Source organism: Rhipicephalus sanguineus, chromosome 3 (assembly GCF_013339695.2).
Source record: "Rhipicephalus sanguineus isolate Rsan-2018 chromosome 3, BIME_Rsan_1.4, whole genome shotgun sequence".
NCBI classification, from domain to species: Eukaryota; Metazoa; Arthropoda; class Arachnida; order Ixodida; family Ixodidae; genus Rhipicephalus; species Rhipicephalus sanguineus.
Window position 1 is genome coordinate 60,866,159 of NC_051178.1, and position 23,470 is coordinate 60,889,628.

The following is a 23,470-nucleotide window of genomic DNA, read 5'->3' on the forward strand; positions in this document are numbered from 1 at the left end:
TATGAGGACAAAAGCAGTGACATGTCGATTCCTTCAGTATAAAATTCACGCCGAGGATGCCTTGAAGAATTAGTTTTCGTCGTCCCCGTGCATGTAAAAAGTTAGGCACTCACTACGGTGACGGTGCCCGTCACTATAGCAGCACCACTGTATGGGTGCCGCCATCAAGTCAAGTCAAGTCAAGTCAAGTTTATTTTTCTTTCTCGCTTACAGAGGAAAGGACCCTGCAAAAAAAAAAAAAACTCTGTATAAAACAGCTTGACTAGTTCACAGCCCCAGAAATAAAAAGGACGAAGACAAAAAAAAAAAATTAACCGCGTATCTGCGTGCTTCGCTGCAAATGTCGTCGAAAGACGATAGTCTTCTGCCGGCCGTACTACATGAGTCCTGGTCTCATCCACGGCCACCCGTGATGCTGTTCTCGTACCATTTAGGATGGATGGATGCTATGAGCGTCCCCTTTAAAACGGGGCGGTGACATGTGTGCCACCAGGCTCGAAGAAAAAAAAAAGCTTCCTTGTTTCATGTTGGCCTAATACCTTATCTACATTGATTAAATCTATGTTATTATACCAAAACAATATAAATTCACGGTCCATCTCTCTGCCTCTTAAGGCAGAATGACCTTATTTTTCCCCCATTATTTATTTTTTGTTCTTTATCTCTACTTTTCTGCCACCAATACTCTAACCGTCTCTTACTTATTTCTATCGCGGACGTGTGCAGCTTTCCATTGTTGTCCCTAAAACCCAAGGCTTCATGTAGACTCGTGCCCACACGTATACCTGGGTGAATATCGCCACATTCAATCAGTACATGTTCCATCGTTTCCTTAGTTCCCCCGCAGCATGTACATTGTTCTTCTTCGTTACTGAATCTCGCTTTATAACTACGCGTTCTAAGGCAGCCCGACCTTGCTTCAAACAGTAAGCGCTTCCCCTTGAATTATCATAAAACCTTTCCCTCCTTATTTCGTTTTTTCCCTTTCGGTAGTTACTCAGAGCCGGCTTCTTTTCCATCGCTGCCATCCAATAAGTCCTCTCCGCCTCTCTGACCTTCCGCTTAATGTTCCTTGTTGCCATATCGCCCGCACTGCTAGCCGTATATTACTGGTGAGCCTCCTAGTTCTTTTTCTCCACTGCGTGTCAACGCTTTTTCTATACAAATACCTGAAAACCTTCTCTGCCCATCTACTGTTCTTCATTTTCCTCAGCCTCTCTTCGAATCTCATTTTGCTCTGAGCTTCCCTCACTTCAAAGCCTGTCCATCCCATATCACCCTTTACAGCCTCATTTGTCGTCTTCCCGTGAGCGCCCAACGCGAGGCGGCCCACCGTCCTTTGATTTACATCCATTCCGGATTGTACCTCTGACTTCATGCACACTACTGAGTTCCCAAATGTAAGCCCCGGGACCATCACACCCTTCCACAGCCCTCGAAGCACCTCGTACCTATTGTATCCCCATAAAGCTCTGTGCTTCATAATTGCAGCATTCCTCTTTCCCTTTGCTACCGATGCTTTCTCTTGTACCTCCATATATCTATCCCCCTCATTTACCCATACTCCGACGTACTTGTACTCGCTTACCCTCGGTATTTTTTGGCCCTGTATAAAGACCACATGGTCTTCGTGATCATTGAATACCATCAATCCACATTTTGTTGCACTAAATCCTAGTCCTAGAGCCTCACATTCCCTTCCGCATATATCTGCCAGTCGCTGTATATCATCTTGACTGTCATCAAATAAGACAATATCATCAGCATAAAATAGACCTGGAAGCTTCTGCTCAACCATCGTGCCGACCTGCTTGTGTGACAAATTAAATCCAATGTTGCTACCTTCTAGCGCTTTTTCCATCCTCACCATGTACAGCATGAATAACAGCGGGGACAAAGGACATCCCTGTCTCAGCCCCTTGCTAATTTCAACGCTGTCCTTGCTACTTATTCCTTCCCATTCTATACAAACTGTATTTTCTCGGTATATTTCCCTCAAAAGCTGTATACAGTCGTCACCTATGCCCACTTCGTTCAGTATATCCCACAAAATTTCCGGATTAACGTTGTCATACGCCCCGGTAATATCTAGATAAGCTACGTATAAGAGCCTGTTTTCTATTTTCGATATTTCTATACACTGGGTAAGAACAAACAGATTATCGTCTAACCGCCTGTCAATTCGAAATCCATTCTGAAGTTCTCCCAAAATATTGTTTTGTTCTACCCACGCTTCTATTTTTAATTTTACTGCCTGCATCGCCAGCCTGTATAGCACCGATGTAATGGTTAGCGGTCTATACGAGCGAATGTTATCATTTTCTCCCTTGCCTTTATAGATTAAGTTCATTCTACTTTTTCGCCAACTGTCTGGTATTTCCCTCTCCTGTAAGCACTTTTCTACGGCTTTCAGCAGTGCTTCTTTAGTTTTATGTCCGAGTTCGTTAATGAGGCTGACGGGAACCCCATCTAAGCCCGGAGTAGTGCGCTTAGGGAGAGCGTAGCCACTGCCATCTGGCAGTGGCGTCGGGAAACATGAGCTTGTGCAGAACTCAGGCACACTGCCAGGTGGCAGCAGGATATTGTCGGCAGAAGGCTTTTTCGTGCATAACGTCACATTTTCAGCGCAGCCTTAGAAATACTAGGGTCTTTAGAATTACGTATCTATGTATTTTCTAGTAAAGGAACACACCCCCTAATACTGACGTATTGATGTTCCGCCTCAGATAAGCATAATATTTGCTTTTTGATCAACAGTGTTCACAAATATGAACTCAGCTACTAGTTCAAGATAGCTGGGCGTCCAGCAATTGGTTAAACTTTGGCCGGGTGGCTGAATCGTGTGACTAACAGACAGACCAATATTTCTGCGTTCAAGTATCACAAGAAAGACTGTCGTCTTTAAAAAGAAAAAGTGGGAGCGGTAACAGCACCACGAAAAACATGGCAATATGACTTTTCACGGGCAGTGCGCTATATTAGGGCGTACATATTGAAATTGTAATTCTCATACATATGAAAGCTTGGAACTTCCTATATTATGGGGCTTCCTACACCAAGTCCGCAACTGTGAAGGCGCATTAGTTGGGCTTCAGGGGTTTACTCGTTCCACTGGGGAGGCAACGTAAGGTGAGATTGCGTCATCCGGAGCTAACTAATTGGCCAGCGTCACTACCTCCGAAGTCGGAGTGGTCGGCGATGGGTCCACGTAATGTCGGAAATAAAAAAAAGAAAAAAGTGAAAGGTAGCTCGAAGGACTATAATGGAAACACCAACCAAGTGCGAATGCCGTGGCGCAACTCCTTGAGACACTTATCTTTCTGAGGTATATATTTGAATGCGTATATAAAAAATAGCACGAATTGTATGACGCTGCACTCGTATAACGAAAATAAGCGAACGAACACTACAAAGAAAGCACTCGGAGGCTAACGTAAAATGCACTATTTCTGGGCGAATTCTTCGTAATGTGTTGTACAGGAAAGGTGGTAATGCCGAGCTCCTCATCAAGATGGGGTACTAGTCCGGCCTAATGTCGAATGGCGAGTGTGTTTAACGGGTTCCACTTATAGGTTCTTCATGGCCACTTCCTGCACCGCCAGATAGTGCCCATAAACGTTGTGACGGGCGCCAAAGTGACGGGCACCAATCGCTGTAGTCACTTCAAAAAATTAATTCTAATAAGCTGAGTACATGCTCAATAAAAGCATCTTTCATTTTCGAGAATATCTGAACCAAAATGAGGAACCTCCCACTGGCTATGGTCTCAAATACTGACGCATACTTCGTGTGAAGTAAGCAACGCTTCAGGCCTCTGTACGAAAGAGACCGGGAAATGCGCCGAACTGCTGAGGTGATATTCGATAATATTGGTAAACATCGAAGCTGTAGTGCACTACACACTCCCAAAGCACTAGACAACGTGACGCTCCATTCTTAGTTTCCGACTCGTAATTGTTGATAGGGAGACATTGTGAAGGTTAATCCAGGAGGCTAAGGCCCGCCGTAAGCCGTTCCAAGATGCTTGTCATCTACGTAAGTCATGCCTGTTGAAGTAATTTATATTTTAGCGCGCTTTCACAGCTATAAGCAGTGGTAATGGTGCATCTGCTATTGACAAAGGTAAAAATAACGCACGAAACGTGAATATTCATTGGTAGAATATGATATAAAACGCTTCATACGAAAGCAAAACGGAAAATCAGTCAAGGGTAAATATGTGAGTTTAGGTTGTGAGCACCATGAGGCAAGGTATTTTGTTGCCTTGAGTGAAAGGTAACGAGAGCACGAGTGATGTCAACAGATTACAGTGAAAGCTGGTTAATTCGACACTCGCTAATACCTTGCGTTCATAAATCGGATCATTCGGGCGTGTCCGCTGGCACTGGCCAGCACATGCATTGTTTAATAGCACCAAACTCTCGTTAATTGGGACGTATTTGGCCGCTACCCGACTAATTCGGACGATACTCGGAGCGCGTCGAGTGTGAAGTGCCGCAAATGTCCGACGCAAGCGAACGAAAACGGTGTTGACGGACAGCCCACACGGCCGCGGGCTTTCAGAAAGGCGTGGTCGCCATCCACAGTCGCGTTGTTGGTGCATGATAAGGTATGGGTTCAGGGCACCTTTCGGATTAGGACACGGAGGTCTTCACCCGCTTTCACATTGTGAGCGAATTCGCAAATGACGACAATTGCGGCTTTTGCACTGCTCTTATGCAAAATAGTTAATGAATTAGCGTATTGCTGAAGAAAATGAAGGTGCATTGATGTATAACGGACATTTATTTATTGTTTTCTTTATATTTCAAATATTTCGGCATTTGGTTAATTCGGATAGTTTTTCCGGTCCCGCGAAGCCCAAATTCACGAGCTTTTAAGTTATTTCCGTATTAACCCCTGAACAGATGATTGGGCCAAACCTCGGCGACCTGTCGAGATAGCTGAGTGGATGCAAGGTTTTTCTGCTCAGGGGCGAGTATTGGTCTGATTCCGAGCGTGACGACCGCATGTCAATGGAGGCTAATCTTATAAGACTAATATAGCGAACATTAAATGCTCATTAAACAGTCTCATATGGTCGAAATTATGCCAAAGCTCTCCACTATGACTGCCTCTCACAACTTGTGCTACATTTGGGTATTAACTCAATCATCCCCACTCGGAACACTGCAGCGTGAGTTGTGCCTCTTAAACACTGATATCGCACGTATGACCCTTCAGCTAGTAAGATAAGCTAGTAATACTTCTTGCTGGGCTACTTGGTGCATGCTTACTGGAGTACAAAAAAAAGCCTAACCACAACAGAAAGAATACGAAATGAATTTTTTTTGCTTCGTTTTGTGTCCTTTCTATGGTGGTTATGCGTCTTTTTGCATTCCAGTAATCATACGTGTACCGCTCCAGGGCTTTGTGTTAACTATACTAATACTATATGCTATGGTTTAATGCTATACTGCACTTAGTTAATCTAAATGCCAGTAAAGCGGACCTGCACTGCCGCGCCGCGGAAGCATGGTCTATTGCGGTGCGTTCCGGCATTCCAACTCAAGGCTTCAAAAGGCACTTTCACTGTTGCTAAAGACGAAGACGCTGGTGTACTTATGTTCAGGTGCAGGTGGTGATATATATCAGGGGCGGATACCACAGCGTGCTTCGTAAATTAGTCCTTGCTGATTTACTTTAATGAATGGATGATGGATGAAAGAACTTTATTGTTTGTCCGGCAGATTAACGGCCCGGGCTCAGGTCTCCCATGTCGGAACGTCAAGGCCTTGCCTCTCCGCCGCTTCACGGGCCTGCTGGACTGCCCAGAGTTGGTCGGCAAGCTTGGAGCTGCGCAGAGCGGCTTCCCACCTCGCCGAGAGAGCATCGGGATTAATATGTTTGGCTTTAGCCTCGCATTCCCAGAGCATATGCTTAAGCGTAGCTGTGTCTGTCTGGAAGACATTACAGATGCTGGTGTTATAGATCTCGGGGTATATTCGGTGATATAGCAGTGAATTAGGGTAAGTGTTAGTTTGCAGCTGCCTCCAGGTAACCGCTTGAGCTCTGAATAGATTGCCACGAGGCGGAGGGTAGCATCGCCGGGCCAAGTCGAAGGTCTTGGTCAGTTCGTTGTACCCCGTAAGTCGATCCCGGTCTGCGAACTCTTCGACAAGGCCAGCTCCTCCCGCACGGGTTGTTGCGTCGCGTGCGGCGGAGTGCACTGCCTCGTTAAGGTTGGGGAAGTGCGGGCAGACTTCACCCATATGGCCGGGAAACCAGATCAAGGTAGCCTGAGAAACACGGCCCGCATTCGCGAGTATACGAAGGGCTTCGGTCGAAATCCTACCCTTAGCGAAATTCCGTACAGCTGTGCGCGAGTCACTGAGTACAGTCTGAGTGTCAGCGTCAATTATGGCCAGAGCAATGACCATTTCTTCAGCTACCTCCGGGTGTCGTGTCTTGACACTAGCTGCGTGCGTTGTTTTCTTTGTGTTGATCACGACGATAGCGAACCCTCGTCCGTTCGGATAGCACGCGGCGTCAGTGAAACGCGCGTTCTTATCGGTGCAGTATGCTTTCAATAGAAGTGTAGCTCTGGCTTTTCTGCGACCTGGGTTGTGAATCGGGTTCATGTTTCTTCGCACCGGGGTGACTTGTATCTTCTCTCTTATCCCCTTAGGTATGTCCGCCTTGTCACCGTGCTGTCGGTGGTACGTGATGTCCAACTCTTGTAATATATGCCTTTCCCCCAGTTGAAAAACCCACCAGAGTGTGTTTGGCGTGTTCTGGTGTGTTTTGGTGTTAACACCAGAACACACTGGTGTGTTCTGGTGGATACACCAGCCTGGTGTGCTGTGTTCTGGTGGGAAAATCGACCCATCGTGGTGTGTTCTGGTGGGACGTGTTCTGGTGGGATGTGTTCTGGTGTGAGAATCGACCCAGTGTGGTGTGTCCTGGTGGGAACGCGGACCCAGTGTGGTGTGTTCTGGTGGAACGTGTTCTAGTGGGGTGCGAACCTAGTATGGTGTGTTCTGGTGGGAAATGCAGTCATTCACCCAACCTTTTGCACTTAGCATTATCAAGCATGCAGTCACAAACTTGGGCATGTAAACGTTATCCTATTAAAATAAAATTTCACTAAACGCAATGAACGATATCGACAGTATGACAACGCTATTATCTTCACCCGGCCCTGCTATCACACTAGCACCAAAGTGAAATTGTAATATTAAAAAAGAGAGCAGAAGACCTTGCCATCTACGCAAAGAACAAAACATATGTTCCATTCCATACACAAGAGGATAATGCCACTGATCGACTGTATACGGTTCTGTGCCGTGCAGACGAACTATGGAATTGTTCGTTCTGATGTCACAACTGGTGTACAGGTTAAATTAGGTAAGCCTTACGCCTGCATATGTGCGGTACAGAAAATATTTGTGTTAGACGCTTTTTGAGTACCTTGTAGATCTCTACCATGCCTCTCACTAATTCATCTAGCTATTTACCTAAATAAATATTTATGTATATATATATATATACACATATATATATGCACACACAAACTTAGAAACCTCACGGTACATGGTACAAGACACCATGGTAAGAGAACTGCATAGACTTCATGCACACTCATGCATTGCAAAGCTCACAGTAGTTGATGGGGAACCCATAAAAAGAAAGAAAGCGATGTCACATTTGCATTTATTCAACGCATCAGCACAGAACAAGTTTTTGTACTTCTAATTCCACTATACAGACATGGTGAACTGCAGTAGGCATACATGCATGTACATCAATGTCCAATAAAAAAGAATGCAAAATAATCAAAGTAACACGGCTATACGTTTGAAACCCAGTTGAAAAACCCACCAGAGTGTGTTTGGCGTGTTCTGGTGTGTTTTGGTGTTAACACCAGAACACACTGGTGTGTTCTGGCGGATACACCAGCCTGGTGTGCTGTGTTCTGGTGGGAAAATCGACCCATCGTGGTGTGTTCTGGTGGGACGTGTTCTGGTGGGATGTGTACTGGTGTGAGAATCGACCCAGTGTGGTGTGTCCTGGTGGGAACGCGGACCCAGTGTGGTGTGTTCTGGTGGAACGTGTTCTGGTGGGATGTGTTCTGGTGTGAGAATCGACCCAGTGTGGTGTGTCCTGGTGGGAACGCGGACCCAGTGTGGTGTGTTCTGGTGGAACGTGTTCTAGTGGGGTGCGAACGTAGTATGGTGTGTTCTGGTGGGAAATGCAGTCATTCACCCAACCTTTTGCACTTAGTATTATCAAGTATGCAGTCACAAACTTGGGCATGTAAACGTTATCCTAATAAAATAAAATTTCACTAAGCGCAATGAACGATATCGACAGTATGACAACGCTATTATCTTCACCCGGCCCTGCTATCACACTAGCACCAAAGTGAAATTGTAATAAAAAAAGAGAGCAGAAGACCTTGCCATCTATGCAAAGAACAAAACATACGTTCCATTCCATACACAAGAGGATAATGCCACTGATCGACTGTATACGGTTCTGTGCCGTCTAGACGAACTATGGAATTGTTCGTTCTGATGTCACAACTGGTGTACAGGTTAAATTAGGTAAGCCTTACGCCTGCATATGCGTACAGAAAATATTGTGTTAGACGCTTTTTGAGTACCTTGTAGATCTCTACCATGCCTCTCACTAATTCATCTAGCTATTTACCTAAATAAATATTTATGTATATAGATATATATACACATATATATGCACACACAAACTTAGAAACCTCACGGTACATGGTACAAGACACCATGGTAAGAGAACTGCATAGACTTCATGCACACTCATGCATTGCAAAGCTGACAGTAGTTGATGGGGAACCCATAAAAAGAGAAAGAAAGCGATGTCACATTTGCATTTATTCAACGCATCAGCACAGAACAAGTTTTTGTACTTCTAATTCCACTATACAGACATGGTGAACTGCAGTAGGCATACATGCATGTACATCAATGTCCAATAAAAAAAGAATGCAAAATAATCAAAGTAACACGGCTATACGTTTGAAATTTCAGCAATCCCAGAACGTTGTGCCATAAAGTGTTTGATTATATCTGCTACAAAATTTTGAAATTATGCTGTACTCGCATAGGAACATTGGAAATGCACATTTGAAATGGAAAGCCAAAACCAGCTTAAGTAAACCCACTAAAAATTATGAGATATTGTTCTTATGGCCTCTGTCCTTAAAAGGGTAGAGACCAAAGAAGGAAGTGCACAACGAGCCAGCTGCCAGTACTGGACATATCACTTCTCAATGTGGCAACCAAGCACAGAAATATAAGTTCACTGACAGGCAGAAATAGCATCAGCAAATAGCATCAAAAGAATGTTTCACATGTTTGTTGTTAAGGGACGGTTGCAACTGTAGTTTGTTTTCTGCATATACATATTTTTCGTGCAAAATGCCAATACTACAAATGTCATACGACAAGGGCGGTTAGACAAGCAAGGTGAAGTTGAGGTTTATTTCGGGAAAAAAGCAAAACAAAGAAAGGTACAATTTGCCTAGGGAACCGGCGAAAAGGTATAAAAGCCTGACAAGGCGCCTGCCCCCTGAAAACCTAAATCTCTCCAAAATGACAAAATGCTCAGTGTAAAAAATTAACAGTCAATAATGAAATAAGCATGTTAGTTGCTGCGTGCAGGTCACATGTGTATAAGAAAGCAAATAGATGAGTGATTTGGCCCAGGCGATGACATCAGTAAGGCATATATGTGACCAACAATGAAACAATGTTTGAGAAAATAAACAAACATGAATGTGACATTACATGACGAAACGTAAGATTTCAATGCATAAGGTTTCAAAAATTAAAAAAACAAAGAAAACAAATACTTTAGAGATACAAAACAATGATTATGATGACGGTGAATATGTTTATGTAGATAGCATAGGTGTGCGCACAGGAGGGCGGGGGGGGGGGCTGCCCCCCCTATTTACCTAAGAGGGGGGGTGCAAAGTCAGCCCCACACATTGACATAATAGGGAGGGGGGCACTGCCATCGGGGGGGGGACGAACCTTCGCCCCCCTGAAGGGGAACCCTGCGCACGCCTATGGTAGATAGTAAGTGTGACTGAATCTTCCTTTTAAAAATCGTGTATGAGTCCTATATCGTCAATCAGAGTAGTTACTTTCGGGTGTCAGATCAAGGTTAAACGAAAAAATATTTCTGCATATTCTCTGCCTTACTATCACAAGACCCTCACCAAGTATTGAGTAATTATTTGGCGCATGAGGCACTTGAGTAATTAACAAAAAACAGAACACCCTGCTGCATGCCTAGGCATGCAGCAGGGGGATTAATAACAAGTGCACTGAAAAAAAGACATGCTCACCGATGAAAGAAAGAAAAGGAAAACTACATTCTAACCTATCATATCAAACTGTTGGACAAGGTGCATCATATGAACTTTGGAGAAACACGTCTCGTACACTAGAAGAATATGGCACACATCTTTTAGTCACGTTCGAAAAGATTCGGCATTTTTGCTACATGAATGTTCCCCCTCGATTTACAAGAACACACGGTGAAGCCATGCTGCTTTCATGCAGCAAACACTGCCCTACATGTGCTGGTGGATGCTCGATACTGTACATGAAGGGTAAAAAATACTGCTGACTGATAATTCCTGGCATAACAATAATATGGTCTGAGCGGCTGCACCATACAGCATGGAAACCTCTTGAACAAACCTCTTTAACAATCTCTGAGCAATAAATGCCTCAGACTCCTCGACAGTTTCCTTGAGCAGCATGAAGACACTTTTAGAAAGCGGCATGAAATGCCTGATGTATCTTGATGGCAGAATGTCATCGAGACATGGGATGCTGTAATACAAAAGCCACAATTCTCATTCGTTGCCTTCCAAAGGCCCTTTCCGAAACTACAGAGGGCTGCAAGAACATCAAGTGTTGCTGTCCTCACATGACTGAGACCTACGTCACACTGTGTTTACACATAACCACCAGCTCGATATGAAACACCACAAATGTTTTTTTAAGGAAGTGGCATTGAAAATGTACTAAATGCATTCCAAGCAACCCCAATAAACTTGTTAGTGTTCTTGACCACCTATTTTATTAAGCGCAAGAATACAAAAAACTTCTAAAGTCTGAGTCAGTACTCCATCACCAATATCTGACATAATTGGTGCTTTACAAGGAACCTTCTGATCTCGCACCTTCAAATATGAGCTATCAGTGGTTGTAATACAGTAAGCACATTTTTATTGAATTACGACTCACACAAGCACAAGCTTGCAATCTACTTACAGAGAGGCCAGGAAGCATTACTGCTGAATTTCTTGCCACACAATCAGAGCGGTCAGCATCTCGGTTCTCGACTTCAACATCCTCAGGAGCCTCTTGACTACATTCCGAATTACCATGGACCTTGCTGACTGTTATAGCAAATTCATCCTGCAGATATGGTTCATCTTCGAGCCCAACATTGTCCTCAGTAAGCTCATCTGAACTTGCCTGCATAGAAAAGAGAGAGACAAAACAGAAGTGAGACGATATTCAGGAGTTATGCATTCATGTTGATCATCAAGTATAAAAGCCACATAAGCAATTTTGTGAAAAAAGCAATAAGCGACACGATGGAGTTAGCTCTCACCTAGAAGTTGAATCGCACGAGAGTGACAGCTGTTCAATGCTGCCAGTATGAAGGCAGCAAATATGCACGAATGCTGGCATGACATGTGCTCTAACAATTTAAGCATATTTATTTTTTTTTTGGCCGTTCGCTCCTTCCGTGTGACAACCAGTAGTATGTTACTGATGTACTATTCCAGCTTGGTGCTACTGACTGGTTTCTCAGAAATTCTGGGCAATGAGGGACGTATTATAGATCTCTCCAATTGAGCAATCTAGCAAGAGAAATGAGTGATCTGGTCATGCGACCATCCATTTCGTTGCTTGTCACTGTGACATGCCAAGTAGTGCCAATGGAATTTAGGCTTCTAGCACTCGCAATATGACGACAGGTATGAAACTGGCAATGCTTACAGCAAGTGGTGCAAGCATAAAGAGATCACAGATGCTGCAATACTGGATAAGTCATAGGAATCATTCATGGTTCTGGCAAGAAAAGCGTATTAATAAATGTTATCTGCCCCAGTTTAATCTCATTACCACCGTCCTTTCGACAGCAGCTCAGCATTTTGAATAACAGGCAAGACTGAATCAAATGGTTGAAACGAGATCTGTAATTGGGATAGCTTTCTAGATGAGAAGATGTACACAGTAGCCCAAACTGAAACAATACAGGCCAGGAATCTTTCTTCCTGTCTCTGCTTGCACTACCAAGCACTACTTCATTCATTTCATTGAATCAGGTACATTTACTCAATGTGGATGCAATGCGGTTTGTATTGTAGCCTCTGCATAGCACTAATGCATTAATGTTTTATGAAGACAGGCAGTAACTGATTTTCTTCGTGGAAATGTGTGCCTCATTTCTTTTGTCGCAAATTGCAAGTACATGGGACATTCCTAACGCACCTTGACACCATTCGGGTCCTAGGTTTGCTGTTCATAAATAACAACTGTTCCACTCGGGCACTTTTGAAAGGACATGCAGTCGATGGCCGTCAAAAAGCCACAACTCTATCGGCTCAGTGCACTTGTCACGCTGCTGCTACATGGCAGTTTTGAACGTACGTTGAGGGTTTGAGGCTTTTCTGGAACAGATAGTGTGGCACTGTGGATCTTTATTTTCATTTTCATGTCACCGAAAGTTCAACAATATAAATCCTCATAAAAACACAAATATGTCTCACTTTTGTTTAAACGATTCAATCAACTGTTTATACGTAGTTATGAATGCACATTTAGTATACCTACTGACAGCCCCCTAAGCATTATTCCCCACCAACCCAACCACTCCCTCCCCTCTTACATATACAGGCACTTACCACCCCGCCACCGTGTTGTTTTAGCAACCCCCCCCTCCCCCCTGTCATTTCGAACAACGTTTATAAACGTTGATTTCGAAGTTATGGGTAAAACACTGCTGGCACCGCGCGCCCCGCTTCTACATCGATGTGAAACAGTTACAAAGTTAAACGAGGATTGCATCGCCCCGCGGTGGAAAGCTGTGATATCAGTCATTTACGGCGAAAGAAGCTGTTGTCTCAGATAAGCACAAACAGAACGGCTGCATGTGCGAATCGATATTGATAACGGCGGGCTCTGAGAGTCATTTCAAGACATCACAACTTACCTGTGAAGCATCTAGAGCAGCAGACGACTCTTTCTTCTGGTCCACACAATCTGTAGGGGAACTTTGACGATGTAGTCGGTTCCAAATAGAACCGAAAGCGCCGTTTCTGAGGCGGAACCGACCACCACGACGGGGCCATGGGTGCACGGGGGCCCAGGGCCGTCACTTCGACACCTCCGCTGTAGTGAAAGAACTACGATCTACGATCATCACATTGTAATTCACGCGTCGTACCGCTGATCGTACCATCGCCTCCTATGATAATCGTACACATGCCGTTGTTAAACCCCCACCGCTGTGCTGCTTTGGTGGCGAAGTCGGTTAGCAGGCAGCGCGGCAGCTCGTGATGTTGAACGTCGTGGGTTCGAAACCGCGTATTGTAGCTTTTTTCTTTTTTTTTTAAGTGTTCTCGTTTCTTGTTTTGAAACACTGCGTCAAGATTAACATGACCTCTCCGAAGGAACCGTAACTTTACTTTTTAAAAAAAAATCAAGCGGAAGGCTGCTGCAGCAGTACACTGTAGCAACCGTACTCAAGACGCGATACATTGTTTCATTGCATCGCATATGAATGGGACGCTGACATGACATTCCCGACCACTGATTTATTACGTTGAGAACGCACTCTAACAATAAACACTTGAAAAAATAACGACAATCTTCAGAACGCCGTTGATATAGCATGTTTTATAGAACCAGTTTCGGTTTCGATCGAAACCGGGACTGGTAGTATAAAAGCTGTGATAATATAATGAATTATCAGCAGCGATTTGAGGTTTGTGATCACTTCATTTGTGAATTAGAGCTCCTAAACTTTCAACTAAAGCAACAAAGTTAATGGTTGAAGAAGATATCATGCCACTACGCCTTTAGTTAGCGGCACAACATTCATTTTGACGCCACTGCTAGCAACCTGGCATTGTTTTTTTTTCCATTCCGTGGAGGATTTTTTGTGCGTGAACGATCGCCCGCTTGTGAAAAGTTAGTGCGACTCAGTGATTCGTCTACGTAAGATACCAATTTCACAAGAACAAAAAGGTTATAAGTGCGAAGAGCGTGCGGTGGTTAACCGCAAGGACGTTGACGACTTCACCCCTGGGGATGTCTTCAGTGCTTACTGGGAGCGGCGATGAGAAGACCAAAGTCGGCTCTACGACACCGTGCTTCTGCATATGACAGGTGATGTAAAATTCTTCATTACATGGGGCACATATTCTGTGCGTATGTTTAAAATCTCTTCTTGCACGTGCGGAGTCGAAGAAGAGCTTAAACCTTCAATCTGGCTGGGCATGTTCAACTTTTTTCCCCCACACTCGCCTTACGTGCTGAACCACGCAGTTATAACTCCATGTCATGTCCCAGCGCTGGCCGGACCGCTATCTACATGTAGCCTATTTACTATTCTGTAGTATTTAGTACTTTACGCCGAGCTTGCCGTCGCCGCGTGAGAGTGTACCAGCGAATGCTATGCCTTGCACAGTGTTGAAATCCTGAGTTAGGGCAATATTATAGATTTAACGTTAATTGCTACCGTGGAACATGATTTGCACAGATTTTTTTTAAATCCACGATGTGAATCTGTGATAGTATACAGGTGACTACCGCAGTTCTTTGCCACGTGGATTTTCTAAATGCATGGATCTAGACGGTGCGAGCAAGTGATGCTCTCTTATGCGCTGCAGCATCGTGCTCAGGCGTCAGGAAGAGGTCGAAACAAGCGTGCGGCCATCGAAGCCCGGAGTCTTACCAGCTTATGCATTTTTTTTAGCGAAATCTTTGTCAAACATGGCATTACACCCATCTTCACCTAACCAGAGGTCGTGCTCTTGAATCGTGTATTCTTCATGATGCTGGTTGTATTGCTGTGAGGCCTTGCTCAGTGCTTTAAGACCGGTCTTCAGGGCATAGCTTGACGGTGATCCTGGTGGAAGCTTTCCCACATGTATTTATGCAAATGTGTGCTAATCATCATAATTACTTTCTGATAAGTGTGACTTAATTGTAATATTGCACTACTGCTAGTTGGAATCATAAGTGTATAAACACAATTGTTTATTTTTCTTTCACAATTGTCGCATAGTGCATGGTTCCCATTGCATGTTTGCATAGTTCTGTGACTGTGTTGGCTTATATTGTCAACTGACCTATTTATCGATTATGACGTGTCCTTTTATTCACAGTCCAAAGAAGAAATGGACCAATGTTTCAATGCATACGGAACAAAAAAAAGATACGCCGACCAGCCCAAACAAACATTTATGACGCCTCGGCTTTCAGCACGCAAGCCTTGATCACAATGAACGCATCACCAGAAGTGCTTCATTTAAATGGGCTTGAGTAATCACTTGCAAAGGCTGTGCGTAGATGGGGTTGCGATTTCCGTCGTTAAGATTAACTCTCTTGCAAGTGGTCTGTATGATAAGTGATTCTATACGTAGCCGAGATGCTGCCATATTTTCTGTTGTGACGATTTTTGAGTTGTCTCAATCAATCTTGTGGTCATTCATCACGGCGTGTTCAGCTAAAAGCGTTGTTGTGGACGCTCTTATTTTTTGTCACGAGCGTGCTGCTGCAGACGCTTCTTGTAGTTTCCTGATTCTCCGATGTAAACACTCTTGCAGTCTGCCAAATATCTAGTAAACTACACTGGGGAAATGCTCCCTGAGCAGGCGGTCCTTCACTCTCACAAGTTGATGGCGCAATCTTTTTGGGTGAAATGTGTGCCACATACATGTCATACTCACGTCGGACATGTGCCAAACATCGCTGTTGCAGAATTGCGGTAGTGGGCTCGCTTTCGTAGAGGCGGGGGCCAGCAAGAGAGGAGGTGCGTCAAGGGTCATTGTCACGGACAGTTGAATTTCACCTCGTGCACTCCGCTTTCAACAAGAGGGCTGTTGTCAGCACGCTGCTGCAGCGTGCCAAAAGATTGGGCTCGAAGCCACATGATGCAGGCATGGCAAAGGTACGGGATGACCTCGATCACTGTGGATACCCTAGGCACTTTACCAGTGCAATAGACTGTCAACTGTCATGACGGGTACACACTTACGCGCCTGCTTCAGCAGAACACGCCATGATGAATGACTACAATTGATTGGACCAACGCAAGAATCGTCACAACAGAAAAAGTGACAGCATCTTGGCTACGTATGGAATCGCTTATCATGCAGACCACTTGTAAAAGAGTTAATCTTAACAACAGAAATCTAAACGTGATCAATGCGAGGTCTTTGCAGCAATTTCTCAAACCTATTCAAATGAACCGCTTCTGCTGATGCATTCATTGTCAAGGCTTCCGTGCTCAAAGCCGAAACGTGATAAACGTTTGTTTGGTCTGGTCGGCATCTCTTTTTGTTTCAAATGTACGGTGCCGCCACACGGGATTCCTTCACTGCGACTTCCATGTCAACACAAAGAGTGCAGAAACCGCAACAGAAGGTGAGGTAATGGGAAAGCTGTATATCTTTTTTGCTTCGAAAGCTTTTCAGATACAGCGCCCTAGCATCCTTGGTTCTTACATAACTCATATTATGTGTAGCATCTGGAATACTGTACTCTATGTCAATAGTTTCTTGCTGCACTGGGGAAGCCGCAGGATTCATTTGCGGACAGAAATGCCAAATGTTCCTAAATATGCATTAATTTATGCCATGTCGTCACTCAACGTCTGCTTGCCATGTTGTCTGTGCCTCCTATGTGCTTAGTGAATTGACACAGCAAATATTTGGCATTTTAACCATAAACTGTGTTTACATGAACGTGGCAGTAGGGCCTTGCTTCACATAACATTTTCTCAGCAGTTTCCTGCAGCTTCCTTAGATTTTAAGTAAGGACAAACACTTTGCACACAAGCGTAAAAAGACATGAAACACATGAGCATAAAGGTATGTGCTAGCGCAATTACATGTCGTGACACCAGTGCCCTCTTTTTCAGAGGGCTCTAAAATGCACTTTGGCACACGCCTGGCAGTCTCATAACGTCTTGCATTCGCCTTCACAACTTGATGCCTTTCATGTCCTGCACAACAGGATTGCTTCTTCAAAATCAGTCACATTTGTGCGCCATGAATGGGAAGCATGGAGTGATGTTTTGTCTTCTGTATCTGGACCCATGTGGATGGCCAGCCAAGAATGGCAAAAATAAGGAAAACCTGTGCCACTCCACAATATTTCATGTAATACAAACTTTTAAGCATTTTTTAATTAGCAGTTATCGTCTACTAGTGAAGTGTTGCCAGCTGAAGTGTCAAGCTTCTCCATGTCTTGACACCACCCCCCTTCATGTGCTTCTTGTGTCACTGATCAGGACACCTAATTTTCAGATGCTGTCACCATTGCCAAATTTTCGAAACATTAAGATCACAGTGGCGCATCCCAGTTGAGAAAGGTTTTAGGGCTTTCACAGCAGGTGCCATGCCACTTTGAGGCTGTGTTGTTGCCATGCTGAATGATTCTTTAAAGTACTCACATTTGACTACTGAAACCTCATATTAATTTCAGAGTTCATTGAAAGTGGCATGGTTGAGATGTCCGCCAAGAACCGAATCCTGGTTAGGGAACGAGAGCGCGATGCGAACACTGCCCGATTACGCTGTGGCGCCAAGACTTGAAGGCGAAGGTCAAGCGTTCTCCAAGTGTTTTTAAGCATTGTTGGTAGGGTGAGATAGTAAACAGATATAATAAAAATCCTAATAAATTACTTAGGTTGCTTTGCAGAAACTGTGTGGGAGCAGAGCTAAGCCATTTTCTGAATACCCATGCAGGCCACTTGCCACTTCGTTGCAAAGGAGACTCTGAGGAGGCGTTTGGATGACACGGCCTGTTCGAGCCTTCCATTGTGGGATGAACAGTTATTCCCATCATTAGAGCCTTCACCAAATGAGATTGGAGGTGTGTACTGCTTTCTTTTTTCGCTCTAAGTATTATTCCAACCTGTAGTTATAGTACCAACGAAGGTAGTAGGCACTTAACGTTCGTTACATATATGGTGCGAGCGACGCAGTGAATGTATCTCATTTCCCCAAATGCCGACTACACTTTCTAGTGCACTCTTTAAATATCAGAACCTCACACTGTACTCGTCTACAGTGTCGATGGACGTTGATTACAAATGCATCTGTGAATCATAGACCGCTCCTGCACTTCATGGGCAACCGAGTTGTATTTTTTTTTCATTTAGCCGTAAGGCCACTGGCGCCAAAAAAAAATAAATAAAAGCTAGGTGACGCTTTTGAGCCGCTCAGCTGGTTCCAACAGTGGGACAGATGGAAAATCGTCAGGAAGGCCGTCGCAACTAAACACTGAAGTTCGTGATTGAATTGCGGAGTAACATATTGCACCTTACCAAATTCACTGTGTCGAAGTCCTGCATGGCGCAAACGAGGCCCGTGCGCTCATCGCGGCGGCTGCTGCGGGCGTACACCACTTCACACATTTTCCATAAGCGCTTGCGCGTCCGTTGGTGGCGCTCGTGTGCTTGAAAAAGGTCTATTGCTTTTAAAGGTCATAGTGGCTAAGCGCAATTGGCAAGCACAAGAGTGTTCATAACACCAAATGCTCCAGTGGAAAGGTATCTCTTGCAATTCAATACGTCACGTTCATATCAGTACATAAAAAGTAATCGTTGAATAAATGTGAATTCAGTGTTCCGGCACATGCTGCTCATGATAGCACGTCGTATACAACACAATAACGCATGCCAATACCATCGTGCCGTACTCTCGTATTATGGCCGCTAAACTGCTACATCTGATATGCATCCACATGTAATACCTACGCTGACTGTGTTATTCCTTTCACATTTCATGTGTAGAGATACATGCAGGGTTGTTTGGATATATGCAGTATTTATGATTTAAGAATGCGTTTGTACGTTCTTTTCAAGTCATGCTCCCACGGCGCTAATGAGCAGCGGGCAACCAAACAGCCGACTTGCTCAACGCTTGCACACATTTCCCATAGTGGCCTGCGAGGCATTCTGGGATTGCTTGAAACGGTCTATTGAGCAGCTGTGAAAAATTCATTCAGTGGTCTTCCTGTATCATAACAGCACCATGTTTTTCTGTGTTCATTTGTAGGTGCCACGGGTCCTCGAACAGTAACATAAATGGGTGCAGACATCCTATCCTATTGCATGCTTTCACAGTAATGCAGCAGCTTGGTCTTGAAGTAGTGCATGTGTGCAGCTGTGGTAAAATTTTGTTTTGGTTACAGTTCAGTACCACTAATGATGTGCATATTGCTGCTCCGACCACTTATGTCACAAGCGCGCTATGCTGTAATGTCTCTGCCAAAGTGGTCATCTTTAACAGTATGCGGCACAGTGCAAAGTTATTGAATATAAATTTGATGTAGAAGTGGTTGAAATCATTCAAAGCTCACTGTCGTGCTTTTTTTTAATCTCACTTGCCTCAGTCTAGCAAAAGCACGTGTATCCACGGCACCTACAGAATCTAAACAAATGTTTGGAACCTAGGTGCAACACTGAGCAAACATTGCATCATTATTTTCTGAACAGTTGCTGACGTTGCAAAATATTTTCTTTGCGCTCTTACATTTACAGGTACAATAATAACTTTTCTAACTTACTAAACGGTGGAGCCTGAATTCTAACAGTTTAGCATTTGTTGATTTTGCTCCATGAACAGGTTCAGGACAGTGTTGCTACGACAGCAACAACTGCGCCTGCACTGAGTCTGCTGCCACCTCATATCCTGCAGCCAGACCAACTAAATGTGCTGCCTCTTCTGGTCCTGCAGCCTTAGCAGTCACACTGCCTTCTGCCTCTGATGCTGACATGTTGCAGTGTTCGTTCAGCAAGGATGAACAGCTAAGATAATCAAGGATCCACAAGGAATATTATAGGTGCGTAGCCTATCATGATAATAACTAGTAACAAGAGTGCTTATTTGGGCCAGTCTGTACATGTCCATAAGAAATGAGAAACAGCATGAACCACAGGATGACAGGACAGAGATGAACTAAGCGCTGTTCTGTTCGGACTACGTTTACAGTGCAAGTATGTCAGTGCTAAGTCCATATCTATGCTTTTGTCTTGTGGTTCGCGCTGTTGCTTGTTTTCTTTGAGCTAGTAACAAGATGTGGACTTGAGCTAGTCGGTAAGTAGCTGCGCGCGAAGACATAGGATGTGTTTGCGTCTTGTTTCTTTTGCAATAACTAGTCTTGTGCCAAGTTTCAGCTTACATAACCAAGCAACAATGAATGTGTGGGTGCAGAGTATGTTAATTGCCAGTTCTTGCACAGTCAGTCTGCATGTGGCCTGATAATCACGTTGTCTCGACAAAACCCTAAAAAATAATGCTGCTGTGGCAAGAGCGACAACAATGCAAAAAAAATTGTAGGAGGTGCTGGTAGTTACCTTTGCTCGCTAGTGCTGCGTGAGTTATGCTGATAATCTGTGCACAGCTTTTACCGAAAGGTATACTTCAGCTTTCAGAAGCTGAACTTACTTTTCGAGGATGGCTTATCTTTCTATTCAAAAGGAACATCGTGTGAGCTACTGCATTCACAGTGCGTGCGGCGATCTGGGTCAACACAAGCTAGATTGTGTTGCCACTGTAGTCATCATTCACCGTGGTCATGAAGCGATACAGTGCTGAATTGTAGCTTAAAGTCTGTGCGGAGGCTTGATACTCATTCGGTAACTGATCAGCACTTGCTGGAATAAGGGCATTGTGTGTGTGAGGGCACATTCAAAGTGCAGCTGCAGCACGGCACCCTGAAATATTTCTTAATCCACAGCAGCTTTTGCCACGCTTGTGACATAGCGTGAACGTTACAAGGAGTCGAAATGAAATTACTGCTCGACGCAACCGATGCAGACAAACCGCATTGTTGCTATTGACACTCTCATTATGGTGATTTCTCTTTGTGAATGCATGCCGGCAATGGGTACCGAATAAGAATGAAGCTACTGTTTGCCACAAGAGATTAACTATTTACGCATCCGTAGATGGTCATTGCTCAATTTTGAAGACGTGCAGTCAGTACATACAACAGGCATCAAAAATTTTCAGGTGGTGGCCTTCGAACCTCCAAGCAACCCCTGTAAATCCCTTGCTGGGCCAGTGAACACAATCCATCATGTTTTCTTTCGTGTATTTTGCCAATTATGAAAGCTGTACTTGTGTTTTTCAAACTTTAACTCTTTCCCAATTACTTTTATAGATAGCAATTCTGAGAGCCTATTCTCACTTCTTAGCAAAAGAAAAGCATTTTTTTCCTGTTTAAAAGCTGGCTAAGAAATGGCGAGGCCTTTAACGATACTGAGTGCATCACATTGCAGTTTTTATCATTTATGTACTATTTGACAACTTTCAATTGCACAAGCCATTTTGAAAATAATTTTCTCACAGCACTTGAAGCACAAAAATCTGAGAATATATATACGTAATGGGACTGCTAATTTTAGCTGTTGACTAATATGTATGTTGCATTCAGTGTTCACCAAACACTGAAATGTGCAGTGTGATAAACTATAAGGTGTACCTCGCAAGGCATTGTTAACTGGTCAGTTATAATAGAGCTGAAACCTGGGAGAATATGCAAGTGAAACTTAAGAAATTATACGATTTAGGGGAATAAATAACTATGTGGCTAATGCAAGTGAAACTTAGAAAATTATACGATTTAGGAGAACAAATAATAATTCATTCTAAAAAGACAGGGCGTGCAAAGACGGACACAAGAAAGAAGTCAAGACACCACAAACGCCGACTAACAACTGAAGAGACGCGCAGCAGCGGAAAAGAAAGAAGGCACGAAAACATATCTGCGCATGCTCATGCAACAGGCGAACCTATCAATCTGGCACGCGTGGGGGTCTACGTGGAGGTAACTGTTAAGGCATTTGAACTGTTCTGTCTTTTTAGAATGAATACTTCCCAACTAGCTCCGCTCTCTGTTATTCTAAATAATAATAATGTGGCTAATGCTGCACTGTTATTATTTACTACTTCCATGTTGACATAGAGGTAGTTTCAATATTATTTTCAAGCTTGCACTTGGCACAGTAGAGCCCCACTGTTATGTTCCTCGCTGCATTTTCCTGGCTGGTACATCGTTTTCCGCTGGTCCCAGCATAGCTTCCATAGGGTCCAATACATTGGGAATCCCATTACATCCTTCAGTCCCTTCAAAAATGTATCAGCAGGGTTCTCTGTATGTGTTTCAGTTCAATGTGTAGTTCAGACTTTTGAAATTCAGCTCGTTGCTATTGTCGTTGGGATGAATTAAACAGTGCTGTTTGCTAAAGAAATAATTTTTTGTTTGTATCTGCGCAGGTTGACCTGCCTAACGGTGGGATGCTCTCAAGGGCCGCCTCGAGAAAGGACTTCCATTTGGTTCAGCGGTCCACCGTCGCAATATGGTGGACAGATGCCCACGCGCATAGGAGCTTCACGGGAACGAACCGTTTTGCAGCAGCAGGCGGCCAGAAGCCTGCACATCAGCCATTGTCCCCACATAAAGTGGGAGCATAGAGAGGTCAGCGAGAAAGCTTGCGCATTTCAGTAGCGTGCATGTTTTCTGTCATGCATGCATGTCGTTTTATAACCTGGTACCAGTTCGGCGACTTCAGTGCCCTATTTCTGAGCACAGCTGCAAGTTATATTTCCAGTCACAGAATGTACATGCCTAATGGTTGAAATGCTGAAATGCTTGTCTACTTCAAGCAATACTGCAAGTCGGCCCAATTGGAACATATTCATCTTCACGGATTCGCGCAAGCACACGGAGACAAAGAAGAGATACACAACGACGAGCGCAATCTAACAACTGGTTTATTTTTTCGCAAATCTTCACTTAACAACCCTCCGATCGGTGCGATCTAGTAAAAAAAACTCGTCAAAAGCGCACATGGCACAGCTCGTGATCACGTGCCTTAACGTACATATGACGACAGCAAAGTTTCTTTCTCAAGCAAGGCAACAGAGGGGTGGCTAACACACTTTTCTTTTTGCTTGTCAATGTAAAAGGCCTCCACTTTCTCCCTCGAAGTTTGATTGCGATGCCTGTATTCAATGACGGTGCTACTAAAACAAGGGGTGCATGCGCACTCATTGCAATGCAGCGCAATGCAATGCAATGTGTTATGGTGGCCTTTCAGACTCGACATATGTTCCTTAGCCTTGTCTTTATACATCTGCCAGTCTGCCCTACGTACACATGACCACATGTCAAAGAAATAT

General features: G+C 44.1%; 1 protein-coding gene across 1 annotated transcript in view; it reads right to left on the bottom strand.

The window, feature by feature from the left end:
* The window catches only part of LOC119386668 (male-specific histamine-binding salivary protein), a 28,827-nt gene that overhangs the window by 1,478 nt on the left and 3,879 nt on the right, over positions 1-23,470 (bottom strand). The window lies entirely within an intron of this gene.